The sequence below is a fragment of the Rhyacophila brunnea genome, unplaced genomic scaffold, assembly GCF_057557595.1.
Source record: "Rhyacophila brunnea isolate RB1 unplaced genomic scaffold, BYU_Rbru_1.0 scaffold_10, whole genome shotgun sequence".
NCBI classification, from domain to species: domain Eukaryota; kingdom Metazoa; phylum Arthropoda; class Insecta; order Trichoptera; family Rhyacophilidae; genus Rhyacophila; species Rhyacophila brunnea.
The window spans coordinates 20977158-20990165 of NW_028232752.1; the positions used below are offsets into that span (position 1 = coordinate 20977158).

General features: G+C 31.6%; 1 long non-coding RNA gene across 2 annotated transcripts in view; it reads left to right on the forward strand.

The window, feature by feature from the left end:
* Nucleotides 1-871: 871 nt before the first annotated feature.
* LOC147078993 (uncharacterized) overlaps nucleotides 872-13008 on the forward strand; it is a 277623-nt gene continuing 265486 nt past the window's right edge. Inside the window, exon 1 of one of the 2 annotated variants that reach the window (XR_015071326.1) lies at nucleotides 872-1079. This is a non-coding gene — a long non-coding RNA (uncharacterized LOC147078993). Of the gene's footprint in view, nucleotides 1080-4543; nucleotides 4705-13008 lie in introns of those variants that run through there. The other variant, XR_015071327.1, reaches the window with a different exon arrangement.

Consider the following 13008-nt stretch of genomic DNA (forward strand, 5'->3'; position numbering starts at 1 on the left):
AAGTACTACTTACTTCTATTTGTTTGACTTTTTATGCCATTTTGCGAATTTGAAATGATTTCTGAAAATAGGGTAATATTATTTTCTAGCTACGCCATTGCTATGTAGAGTACCTACATAATAGAATGTGTCTTGCTGCTATTCTTAGAAGATAATTTACTCCGAATAAAATAAAATTGGAATGCCGTTTTACATAAATAAATCCTGACAAAGGGTTTTATTTGCGATCGGTCCCAGAATGCAGGAGATGCTTGACGTCGCCGACCGCGTCTCCACCCCTTCTCCCTTCCCCCCCCCCAAGTCACCCCCTTTCTCATTTACATAGCATAGAAACAAACTTCGCTTTGGGATGACGTTCGATCTTTATTTCGAAATGTGCAGCCGACTCATTATTATTGACTCACACGCGCTTTCGGATAAACTACGCGCGTCGGGAAATTGCGTGCGGCAGAGCGAGAGGGAAGATCGCCGCATAGGATCGCTTCCCGAAACGTCAAACTTCAATTCCGCCGCGTCGTTCGTCACGGACTCGTATTTTAAACAGGTAAACACCTCATCGACTCCCTCCGTCTCCCTCCCCCCCACAACGCATCATTATCGCCGTCTCCCTCACGCAAGAGATGCGAATTGAAAAGCGGAAGCCGTTCACTCTGCGCCGTCGTGCGAATTTCAATCTTAACAAAAAAACGCTTAAGGGGGGAAATCGCCCGACGTCGAAAATAAATTTCCTCTTACGCGTGCACAGGAATATAATCTTTATTTACAACGCGTTAATGATGGAATCGGCGTGGAGATATTATGGCGTTTAGGGATGTTGTCTCGTGTCTCCGTTCCCAGAGGGTGGCGTTTGAGAGCACGGCCGAATTCGCTCAGTCGCGTGTAGGCCACCTCGAAGTGAGTGCTCCGCTGCGCCGCGCTATTCAATACGAATAATCTCTCCGATTGTTCGCCTCTCGAGTCGCCGCTTTGATAGCCGCTCTAGTCACCGCCTTTTCCCGCTCTTCTCGCCCTCCCAGACCCCGGACCCGAGCTTTTCCGCATCTCGTCCCGTCATTCGCTTTTCCGGCGACTGATTCAAAGTAATTCATTTTATATAAAACTTATTTTACTACTTCAAACTTAGTCATCTCTAAAATACATATCTTTTAAATAACTCAACTAACACTTACACCCTTTATAAAACTTTTTTGACATAAAATATTTCATGACAAAAGTTTTCTGAACTCTTTATTTTTCGTTCACGAAATAACCCCTCTAAAAGTTTTTGTCGCGTTAATACTAACTTAGATAATAAATCGAAGTTGCTAAGCCAAAAGAGGGTATGAGACGTTTTGGCGAAAATGAGTTATTTATGAGATTAGATAATTTTAAATATCATCTTGAGAGTCTAAAAAGTGCGTTTCATAACAAACATTTTTTTAGTAGGGCAGTTAGTGAAAAATTATAATCTTATTTCCTATTGCTCCCCTATATAATATTGCAAATTGTTACTTATGTTTTTTTTTGTGTAAACAGTCTTCAACCATTACAATAAGTTTTATTATAATCTCCTTACAAAGTTATTTATGGAGTTAAATTGTTATAAATATCATATTTAAAGTCCCAAAAGTGCGTAACAAAATTACAACTATTTTTTGGTATGACATTTAATGATAATATAATTTATATGACGAACTTAATATAATTCTTATTTAAAATTGCTCTCTAGTGATATTACAAATTGTCTAAGCAATTTATAAAAATTAAAATACGTTAAAAATTTGTTATAAGCAACTTACAAGACACAGAAAAATGTGTTCGTAGTTAATATTAGAAAATTAAAGCTTTATTTGATGTAGGTAATATGGTTATATATTTTGTTTGACACAAATATTCAATTTATTCTAAGCGAATTGTTTTCGCGCGATTTCTCATATTTCAATTGAGCTGATAGCGCGGGAAATACCCCAAACCCTCGGTCTCTTTGCGATATCAACATAGCATTTCTAAATTGCTGGCATTTTATCAAGTAAATTTCTATCGACGCCAAAGATAGACGGGGTGTGCTTTTCTTTTATGGGGCTGTATCCATCACTCGGCACAAGGCACGCGGCAAAACAATTACTCAGTGCTTAGTGAAAAACTTAGTGAGCGGGACCTGGACGTTTTTAATTAAAAACAAAGGTATCAGCACACCTGGATAGAGCCTGGAATTACTAGATAAATTACAGCATCAAGATTTCAGGTTCAAATATTTTCAATGTACAGATTTAAAGCGTGGAGATTTTTCATTCGGAATCAAATTACTTCACGACTTAAACACCCTCGCATGCTGTCATTAAAATTTACGCTACAATTTTTTCAAAGCTTCACTATTAATATATGTATATTTAACTTATCACATATTATTTACTACTTATAACTGTATTTTAATCATTAAATTAGACGCCGAAATAGTTTAATAATTGTAAAGCAAAGAAATATATTAAATGTCGCTTTGAATTAATGTAATAAAATAGATAATTGAGACATCGTAGAAAACTTATAATGTTTATGGCGTATTTGTATACAGTTTTATATTTAGGTAATGACTTTCTATAATATAAGTAAAGTTTTTTCCAATTTATTACTTAATAAACTATGATAATCATAGTATTCTCTATAAGAAGTTTTTCAATTATAATAAAGTAAAAATAAATTAGACATGAACTTAATATCTAATTGCTTAGTTTAAAAACTTAAATCAAAGCTTTATCAATTACATTTTCTTGTGAGTGAATGTTTTAACTTTTTTTTAGTATGCGGTTAAAACATTAAAAATACATCTTTGATTTTACTTTCGTAGTTAAAATGATGTCATAGTAATTATTATGGAAGGGCATTACTTAATGTTTTGAGAGTTTAAATTTAATTATTGTCTAAAAATTTAGATAAAAATATCGGGAATTATCAATTTTATTCAACGTCTGCTATAAAAAATAAATCGATTTCTGTTATTGACTAAATTATTGATATATTTACAGTAAATAACTAAAGATATACTTACGTTTAATCAACTAAAAATTATATTGATATATCAAATGAATATTACCCATATATAAATTAAAGTTTATGCTTGCTGGAAAGTTTCTGTATAAAATAAAACAAATGTAAACTTACAAGAGGAGGGTATACATTATACACTATGTAGTATTTACCAATAACTTGGTGTGATTGAATTGCAAATCATTCTATTAAATAATCAATACCCAACTAAAACAATGGGAAAGTAAAGTAATAATTAATATTATTTAATTCAAACTTATATTATTACAATATTATCAAAAATAAGTGATCGTTTAACTTATTTCGTTTATTATCACGTTATAATTATTGTAGTTATTTGTGATATACTGAAATGTATTTTTTTAATAAGATTTCTCGTAGGCATAGAACTCATGGAAATAATGATTACTTTTTTTAATTGTGTATATTTTTATGAAATCGAGCTTTTAGGACATATTATAATTTAGTTATAAATGTATAAGTAATTAATATTAAGTTAATCTGGAATAATTTAATAATACACCAACTGCTGACACTACTATTAGATACACTTTTTTTTAAATTAGCGAATTTGAATTATTTTATCTTGGTGTGGAATCAAAGGAAAATTTTTGGTATTTAAAAAAAATAATCATGTCTCGTAATTCCGTCACTAGCATTGTCGCTAGACAGCTTTATACCGTATTATACTCCTCAACTTAAATATTTTTTCAACGATCGGGATTGATTTCGTCCACTTAAATGGACTTTCAGATGAGATCATATGACAATGGCTCTCTAAATAGTAAAACTGGCCCTACTCATTCATAAATTAAGTGAATTAATGTAATATAATATATTATACAGTTTGTTTTATTTAATTTTAGTTCAATTGAGGCGTATAATTTCAAAACCGATACATTCATAATTCAATTGTTAGTAGTGGGAAATCACGATCTATAAAGTAAAATTAACGGTATTTATTGTGTCAACCCACAATAATTAAAAATTGCTTCGCACAACCACATATTTTAAAATGTTAATACTCCTGAAGTAAAATAACGCCGGAAGCTGACTTTTTTATAATTAGAGCATTTATATCACTTATCTGGTCGACCCGCCATGCCAGTCCCCCAGGCTAGAGCCCTATCAAACGTCCAGACGTACTTGTACATAACAAAATAGACCGCTTCAATGAGAGATTCAATGATATATTTTATTTTATTTTTTATTGAGGGGACCTTGAAATCAATTTAGTGCCTCGGGCCTCCACGCCCACCTGTTAAATTCATTTAAATGTCACCTATTAAAAATCTGTCGTGCTCTGGGGGGTTTAGAGTTTTTACACTTGTGTTTTATAATGCCGTTTTTTCCGTACTTATAATTTATTTGAGCTGTCTAAGGGGAGCAATTGGTCGGTTTGTTGGACGGAGAGATCTCTGAAAACGACTTTTGAAAAGTAATATTTTATGGCGAAAGAGTTTAAAATAAAAGTCTTTATCTGGCACAGCGCAATCATCTCATTTCTATAGGAGTGAAAACAAAAAGCTCGCGAGGAGAATTATTTTTCCTGTTCTGGCAGAGAGACATTTTGAATAAAAAAAAATAAACGAAAGCTAAGTTTCAATTAAAATAAAATCACACCACAAGAAAGGGGAACCAGAGGAGGAAATCGCCCTGGAGTCCCTTCCGCAGAAATTGGTGAGATTTCTTTTTTATTACTGTTTGATTCCGAGAAAAGCTGTTAAATTTTTATGAGGTGGTGTTAATTTTGTGTGTTCTAGCTGGTTATTATCGATTTTGTTCAATGAGGTCTTTTTATTTTCGTGGAAATGTCACGTCTTTTCAGCCAGATTTAGAATATTACTTTATAATGCATTTACAACGATTGTAAATAATTATTTCACAGAATTAAAAAAAATTCTTAGTATTTATTATTGCTTAATATATATTTTTTAAATACTCTCTGTACTAATATTGTATTGTTTAAGTTTAAGTCATTAGACGCTTACTATAATTTTTCTATTATTAAAGCTGTATAATTCTGGCAATCATTTTTCAAATTAATAAAATTCCATATCGATCATATTATTATTTGTCAACTTATGTTTCAACTTTCAGCTTATTCAGGCAATGTGCTTACGTTATTATAATATAATATAGTTCAATATCCAGATATATTGGGACTTTGCATCTGTGAATAATGTAATTGTGTTGATTATTTATTTAAAGGAATTTCCTTAATAGTGTTAACAGTCAATTATCGATAGAAATAAATTGTTTGAAATAAAAAAAACACAATATGTACTTAGTACTTATTCCACATAATATAATAAAAATTAAGACCGGGTTTGTTTGTCTATTAATCCAGCAAACAAAACGGGTACTGATTATTTTTAATGATGCAGAATAAGTACCAACTACATAAGAAATGTTTTATTTTATTTAATATTATTTAATACTATATAAAAGTAGCATACTTTTTATTAACACAGGTGGCAGCAGAGTATTGCTGATAACATATCTGTACCTGCCCCAGAGTCAGATGAATGCAAGTGTCAAAAAATTCAATTTTTTTTTAGAAAGTCTCTAATATTAATCTCTATATAAAATGACATTATCAAGTAATAGTTAACACTAGAGAGACACCGATAGAGCCTCAATCCATGTCAGTGCGTTTTAGCCAGGTTGATGGAAGTCGGAAAGTCACTCAGGAAAAGCGTACGGACCTCAAGTCTCGTTTGGATTTTTCGAAACTCGTACAAATTTTAAGAATTTAATTCATACTCATTCCTGCTAAGTATGTCCGCAGAGAATGAGATGTAGGACTACGATATATCTTAGCCCTTAGAGGTCTACCGTTGGGTATATTGTTACCAAATGAGCGTAGCGTAGCATACGTGGATATTTATTAGTTGTGTATTATATTCATGCAGGTGTTTTTTTAATGCAAATGACACAACCGAATTATAGTCATAAAACTTAAACAGGACCTCCGAAGAGTTTTTTAAATTAAAAAAAAAGTATTTTCCGCATCACATATTTGATGGTAGATTCCGTGATTGTGAGTTTTTTTTTGCTAACGTAACATGCTATCATATTAATAAAAGTTTACACATAGATATTTTTTTTAAAGATTTGATACCCACCTTAAGGGGGGACATGCTCGTCGAAGGTCAAAATTGAGTTTTTATTGTATTTTCAAACCATGATCCTGGACACTCCTTAAACGTTGTAGATAATCTATTTATATAATTTTGAAGCCTTATTATCCTTTATAGTTATTTTAAACATTTGATGACTGCATGAAGTATTTTTGTTACATAAAATAGTATTCTTTTAAACCTCTCGCTCTAATGTTTTAGAATATAGTCATATTTCGGTACAAAACTGTGCAGTGGTGTTAAGATTTTTTACATTTATTAATTTTTAAGCGCATTTATAGAACCATTAGTATAATTTATTACGAGATAATTTTTGTAAAATATTCACGATAAAAAATTATTTTGATAATCTCTGTGATCCCAAATTTGACAAGAATTAGGCATTTTATTATTCAAAAAATCGGCAAGATTAACACATTTGAAGATGATTCTAAAGATATTTATTATAAGCTATGTCTTTGACCATTCAAGTGTGATAAAAATCTTATTAATAATGATTGCTTTATAAGAATTATTGACCTAAGAATAAGGTAGTGTTTTTTTGAAATACGCCATTTCTTTTGTCATTCCCTAGTGGTTAAGCTACAACATACGGCCGTAGCCATAAAACGACAAACTATAATTAAAGTAAGGAGTAAAATTATGTTAACGCGCGTGTTTGAACATGTACCTAACCGAATTTTTTTTTATTTTTTTTTAAACTGTACATGTTCAAACACGCGCGTCAATATCATTTTACTCCCTACTTCAATTATAGTTTGTCAATTTATGGCTACGGCCGTATGTTGTAGCTTAACCACTAGGGAATGACAAAAGAAATGGCGTATTTCAAAAAAACACTACCTTATTCTTAGGTCAATAATTATTATAAAGCAATCATTATTCATAAGATGTTTATCACACTTGAATGGTCAAAGACATAGCTTATAATAAATATCTTTAGAATCATCTTCAAATGTGTTAATCTTGCCGATTTTTTGAATAATAAAATGCCTAATTCTTGTCAAATTTGGGATCACAGAGATTATCAATATAATTTTTTATCGTGAATATTTTACAAAAATTATCTCGTAATAAATTATGCTAATGGTTTTATAAATACGTTTAAAAATTAATAAATGTAAAAAATCTTAAAACCACTGCACAGTTATGTACCGAAATATGACTATATTCTAAAACATTAGAGCGAGAGGTTTAAAAGAATACTATTTTATGTAACAAAAATACTTCATGCAGTCATCAAATGTTTAAAATAACTATAAAGGATAATAAGGCTTCAAAATTATATAAATAGATCATCTACAACGTTTAAGGAGTGTCCAGGATCATGGTTTGAATATACAATAAAAACTCAATTTTGACCTTCGACTTCGTTATATTCTTGTTGTAATGCAAATTAATGAAAGCTATATTCCAAACACTAAATTGGTATGTATACTGCTTTATATAATATGTACTCATGTATTGCGATTTGTAAGAAAGGAGACGGCTTCAATTAAACTATGTTTGTCCAATATTTTATAAAAAAATAAAATGAAAAATTGTTGGAATGTATGGATTTATTTACAAAATCAGATTGCTATTTTTTTAGTGTCTTCAAAACCAGTAATTAGTATAGTATTGGCTACAAAACCAATAAATTCACAAAAGAATGTATGTATAAAAATAGTGTGAAGTTACGAAAAGTCGAAACTCGGGTCGTTTAAACCGATCACGATGAAAAAGTATAAAAGTTAAAAATATTTTCGCTTTTTGACTCGACTAAAAAAGTTAAGTTTTTGGATTAACCCACCATGTATAATAATTCAACTAAAATGTGGCGAATGCTGAGTTATTATTATTTGTACCATTGTCATATTAGTAACATACGCAACATGACAAGGCCATGTTTAAATCATTACTTTCCGTTTCCTCGTCAGTGGGCTTTCGCAAACATAAAATTCTCCCTCTTACCTGTCTCTTATGACAACAAAAAACCCCTTTTTAATAAGTAATAAGAAAAATGAAACATGAAACAAGAAAAAGGTTGCTTTGAATGATCGTAAAAGAAGTCCTACTACAACATTTAGTGCGCCAGGAAAAACATACCTTTCTTTTCTTTGGATTCTGATTCCAATTTATTATTTTTTTTTGTGTTGGTATCATTGTGTTATTTTTTGTTTATTTCACGATCGCCATCATGTTTTATATCACGCTAAAATACACGCCTCATATATATCTAAACAGCTATATTATTTTAGTTGAAATAAACATATCATTTTTTAGTATTTGGATTATCACTACTGTGACCATACATCCTTTAGTAAAAATGACTTTTATTTTAGAACTGTGGCCTTAAGATTTATTTTATCGCCAAGCACACATTTTTTTCTTTATTTGACTTTTATAGTATCTAGCTAGTACCTATAAAAAATCTGTTTTAAAAATCGTGTACAGGGGTCACTGTGACAATGATTACAATTATTTACACATCAATTTCACAATCTTAAGTATTTCGATGATAAAATATTTTATATAAACTAATTACCTACATTCAAAAGTTTTTTATTACTACTGTGAATCATGTTACATGTTTATAATTAGTGATCCTAATGTGTTATTTTATAACAATATACATCACAATTAACTAGGTTCTCGCCATTATAAAGTGAGAAGATTTAACCACGCGTGTATATAAAAATAATGCAAATAAAGAAATTAAACATAAAACATGCTTCAAATCTTTTTTCTCCTTATAGTAAGTTTTTCATAAATGTGTCCTCTTTTTATTCAAGAAAATATGGTGACCGTAATTATCACCTGTCATTGATGTCTACTGTTAAAATCAACAGCAATACATTTTGTATTGCTAAATCCACTATTTGCAACTTCATATTTCAAAACCCGCGAACATTTCAATATGTACAATAATTTTAGATTCACTAAAACAGTTAATTTCATAAATAATTATAATATTCCATGAATTAATACAATACGTGTTTCGTTTGCATAGTAAACTTTATCGACTATGAACTATCGACTATCGAACATGAATTACTCCTACCAATGATAATTAGTGAACGATAAATCTGTTGAAAAGATTTAAAAAATATTCTTTGACATATTTTTGTAAATAGTTCCGGCCCATAGCTCCGAGTTCGGCTTCGGTGAGGTCACAATAATATATTTATGTGATTTTCTCAAAGTTTGGATGTTTGCGATTGTTTCTATTATACCTATTACTAATTAAATTACTACCCTACTGCCATTGTGCCTCAAGGCTTGCTGTGGTGCTAAAAATGTTGTATAAATTAAATTAATAAAAATGAAATATTAGTACGTAACATGGTAATTTAGATTAGTCATTTGAATTACTTAGTATGTGAGTACAAAACATTGAGAGAAATTATTATCAATTTGTCTTATAAAATATTAGAGTTCTAATAGAGGACTAATAGGGGTTAAATTAATTAGTTCTTTGATACTTCTACAAAATAAATCTGTTGACTAGCAACGTAGTTACGTTATCTACGTTGCTAGTATCTAGTAATATATTGTACTACCTATATGGATTTACTATTATGAGGTATACGTGTCTAACATTAGCTGCGACCTGTTTCTGAGAATATTATAATTAATAGAAGGACATGGGAATAGCCGGGGAAGGAGAGGTATAATATTATATATCAGGTTTACACATTTATAATATCCGCCATAATACGACGTATATTCATGGACCTCTATTAGTATAGAGCTGTTCCTATTATTATTGGTTGCTAGTCACCCCACTCAACCCCTGTAATGACATGTAAAAGATCCAAAATTAAGAATTTAAAGCACATTTGTGAGCTAATTCTGAATAATAAGTAAACATTATAGGAAATATGTATATTTTATACAAACTTTATTAATATTACAAAAAGGTTTTCATTAAAAACGTCGTCATGTGAAATTGAGAATAAAACCATATTTTGATACATCAGATTTTCGTGGTTAAAGCTTATTTTTTTAAAATTATTATTTTATCAAGACGTGAATTATACTTTTAATAAACTATTTATTTATTCAACATATAATTCACAAAATTTGAGAATGTAACATTACATATAATATTGAACATAGGTAAGTAACTTGAAAACTCACTAGAAAAAATCACATTTGAAAAAAATACGATGCTCGACGGGATTTGAACCCATATATCCACTGGTATCGCACCAATATGCTTTAACCAATTAAGCTATGAACCTCATACCTAATTGAGATAATTAAAACTAGTATCTGAGGTGCTTTCAAGTTATGTATGTTCAATTATATTTATAATTTTAATACTTAATTAAAAATATGGGCATTGATAAATATTTCTGTATGATCATAATTTATGGCACAACAACCCTTGGTGGGTCTTCGCTTCTTTTAAAAACTTCCTTCATTTTGGGAGAATTAGCGCGCCGACACTCACCAGTTGCTTTGACCGAGCATTCTTAAATCTTCAGGTTTTGTATAGATAACCTAGCTTGCTGGTATCTTTTCCGGTATTCTATGCACGTGACCAACCTAGCGCAGTCTTAACATTTTTAAATGCCACGTGATATTTTCGCCTCCATACACGTATAGCTCATTATACCTTCACCTTAAATACATCCCCCCCGACCATGTCCGATCCTAATAAGATCATATGGGCTTCCATATAGTGGAGGTTTGTATACATACAATATATAAATGCCATCTTCTTTATGATGGTTTAATAAATATCATATTATTATCTCAAAATCCATTTTTACCATTATTCAATAATAATGCTAATGTAAACACATGATTTTTCACCTGTGATCTGTTGGTAATTGGAAACATTAATTAAACACAAAACCTGGTCGAATTATCAAGCCTTATTTTATAATATAAATTGATATTATAAATTTAAATTTAGCATTTCTTGAATGTTACATAAGAAATACATTTTAATGACATCTCTAACATCTACAAGTACACATATTATTCTTCAAATCAAACTACCAAAGATACATAAAATTCTTAATTTTTACTATTAAGCTTTTTTAATAGATCTGTGTAAATATAAACAATAGTATTGGTAACCTAACCTATCCCAATAGTTTCAGTAATTTTTTTCTCTTGCTAACTGAAACCTTCAGTATATTTATTATTGCAACACATTCAAAGAATTGATATCTACATATTTATCTATATATATATATATATATATACTATAATATACCGATTCTTCTTTCTTTGGCCATATCCGCCCCCTTAACTGGAGCATATTATGGACACCACGCGGCGCCTCCAAGAATCCCTGTCGCTCGCCAGTCTTCTTGCTTCCTTCCAGGTCAAACCAGCATCCCGTAGCTCCGCCGTATACACTCTGTAGATTGTATTTAGCGGCCTTTCAGGTCGCCGAAATCCGGTCGGCTTGAAGAACAGGCAAGCCAGGTTAAAGTTCTCTTCTGGCATCCGCAGCACGTGGCCTCTTCACTTTCAGCATGATGAGAGGCTGTTTGGTGCGTTTTCTTATCTCCTCGTTGCTCCTAAAGTCATACCACTGTACACCCAGTATTCGTCGCAAACATCTGTTTTCGAAGCTCAGTATACGGTTGCTCTGAGCCTTCGTAAGGTGCCATGATTCACTACCGTAAAGCAGCACCGTCAGTTGCTGTTTTAGTAGTTGGTTTTGACCGAGTACAATCGTGAGTCCCAGACAGTTCGCATCGAGTTGAATGTTGCTCCAGCCATTCCCATTCGGATAGCGAGCTCTTTCTGCAAAATTCCATCTCCCGTGATGTGTACCCCCAGGTACTTGAAGCTGTCGACGCTCTCGATGTTTTGTCCATCGCTAATCAGAGGGAAATCTGGATCAGGACAGGTGCTATTGCACAAGACGTCGGTTTTCTTCGCGTTGATTTTCAAACCAACGCGAGAGGAGTTGTTATGCAACCTGTCGATTGTCTCTTGAATGCCCTCGATTGAGTTGTCGAATAGGACGGCATCATCGGCTATTCCAGGTCGCATAGCTTCACCGTGGGGGTAACAGGTATGCCTAGGTCGGGTGGTATTGACTTCCGTAGTATGAAGTCAAAGAGAATGATAAAGAGAAACGGTGCAAGGACACAGCCCTGTCTGACTCCGGTCGTGACCCTGAACCATTCCGTGACAGTGTACCGATTATACGTAGTTAATTTTCAAGTATTTTTGAATTTCATTTCCAACTATCTATATATACTATTACTACATGAGCAGTATAATTACAGATGATCTGGGTTCTGATAAAGAGGTAAAACGAAGAAATGAATTAGCTTGAGCTATATTTCGAGACATAATGAGACTGTTCCTCTGAACTTAATGATAATCTTAGTTTACGACAAATAATGGCCAAAGCATAATATATCTGGTCAGTTTAACTATATGCGATTGAGACATTGGCTCCTAAAGTAAATGTATGGACACGATTTCAAATATGGGTCCTTAGAAGACTTTTTTGAGACAGGGTAGCTACGGGGGTCACAGCCACCTATATATGAATAAAATAGAACTGTAACTAAGTTTGACATCATAAACATATAATACAATATTATCAACGATATATTGTACCATGATCAGTAAACTAAACACTTCACTTACATAAATAATAATGGTAGCGTTAACATTGGGCATTTCAATAATTAAAATTTTATTTATATTCAGACTTACGTCATATTTATACATATTGTTTCATAAAATTAATATACCATGACACGTATATATAATAAGTAATATTCTTAATTTACCTTTATATTCATACTTTAAGATAAGAACTTACCTGAAATATTAACGAAGACGGGTTGGTTTAATGAGATGAATTCAAGAGGTG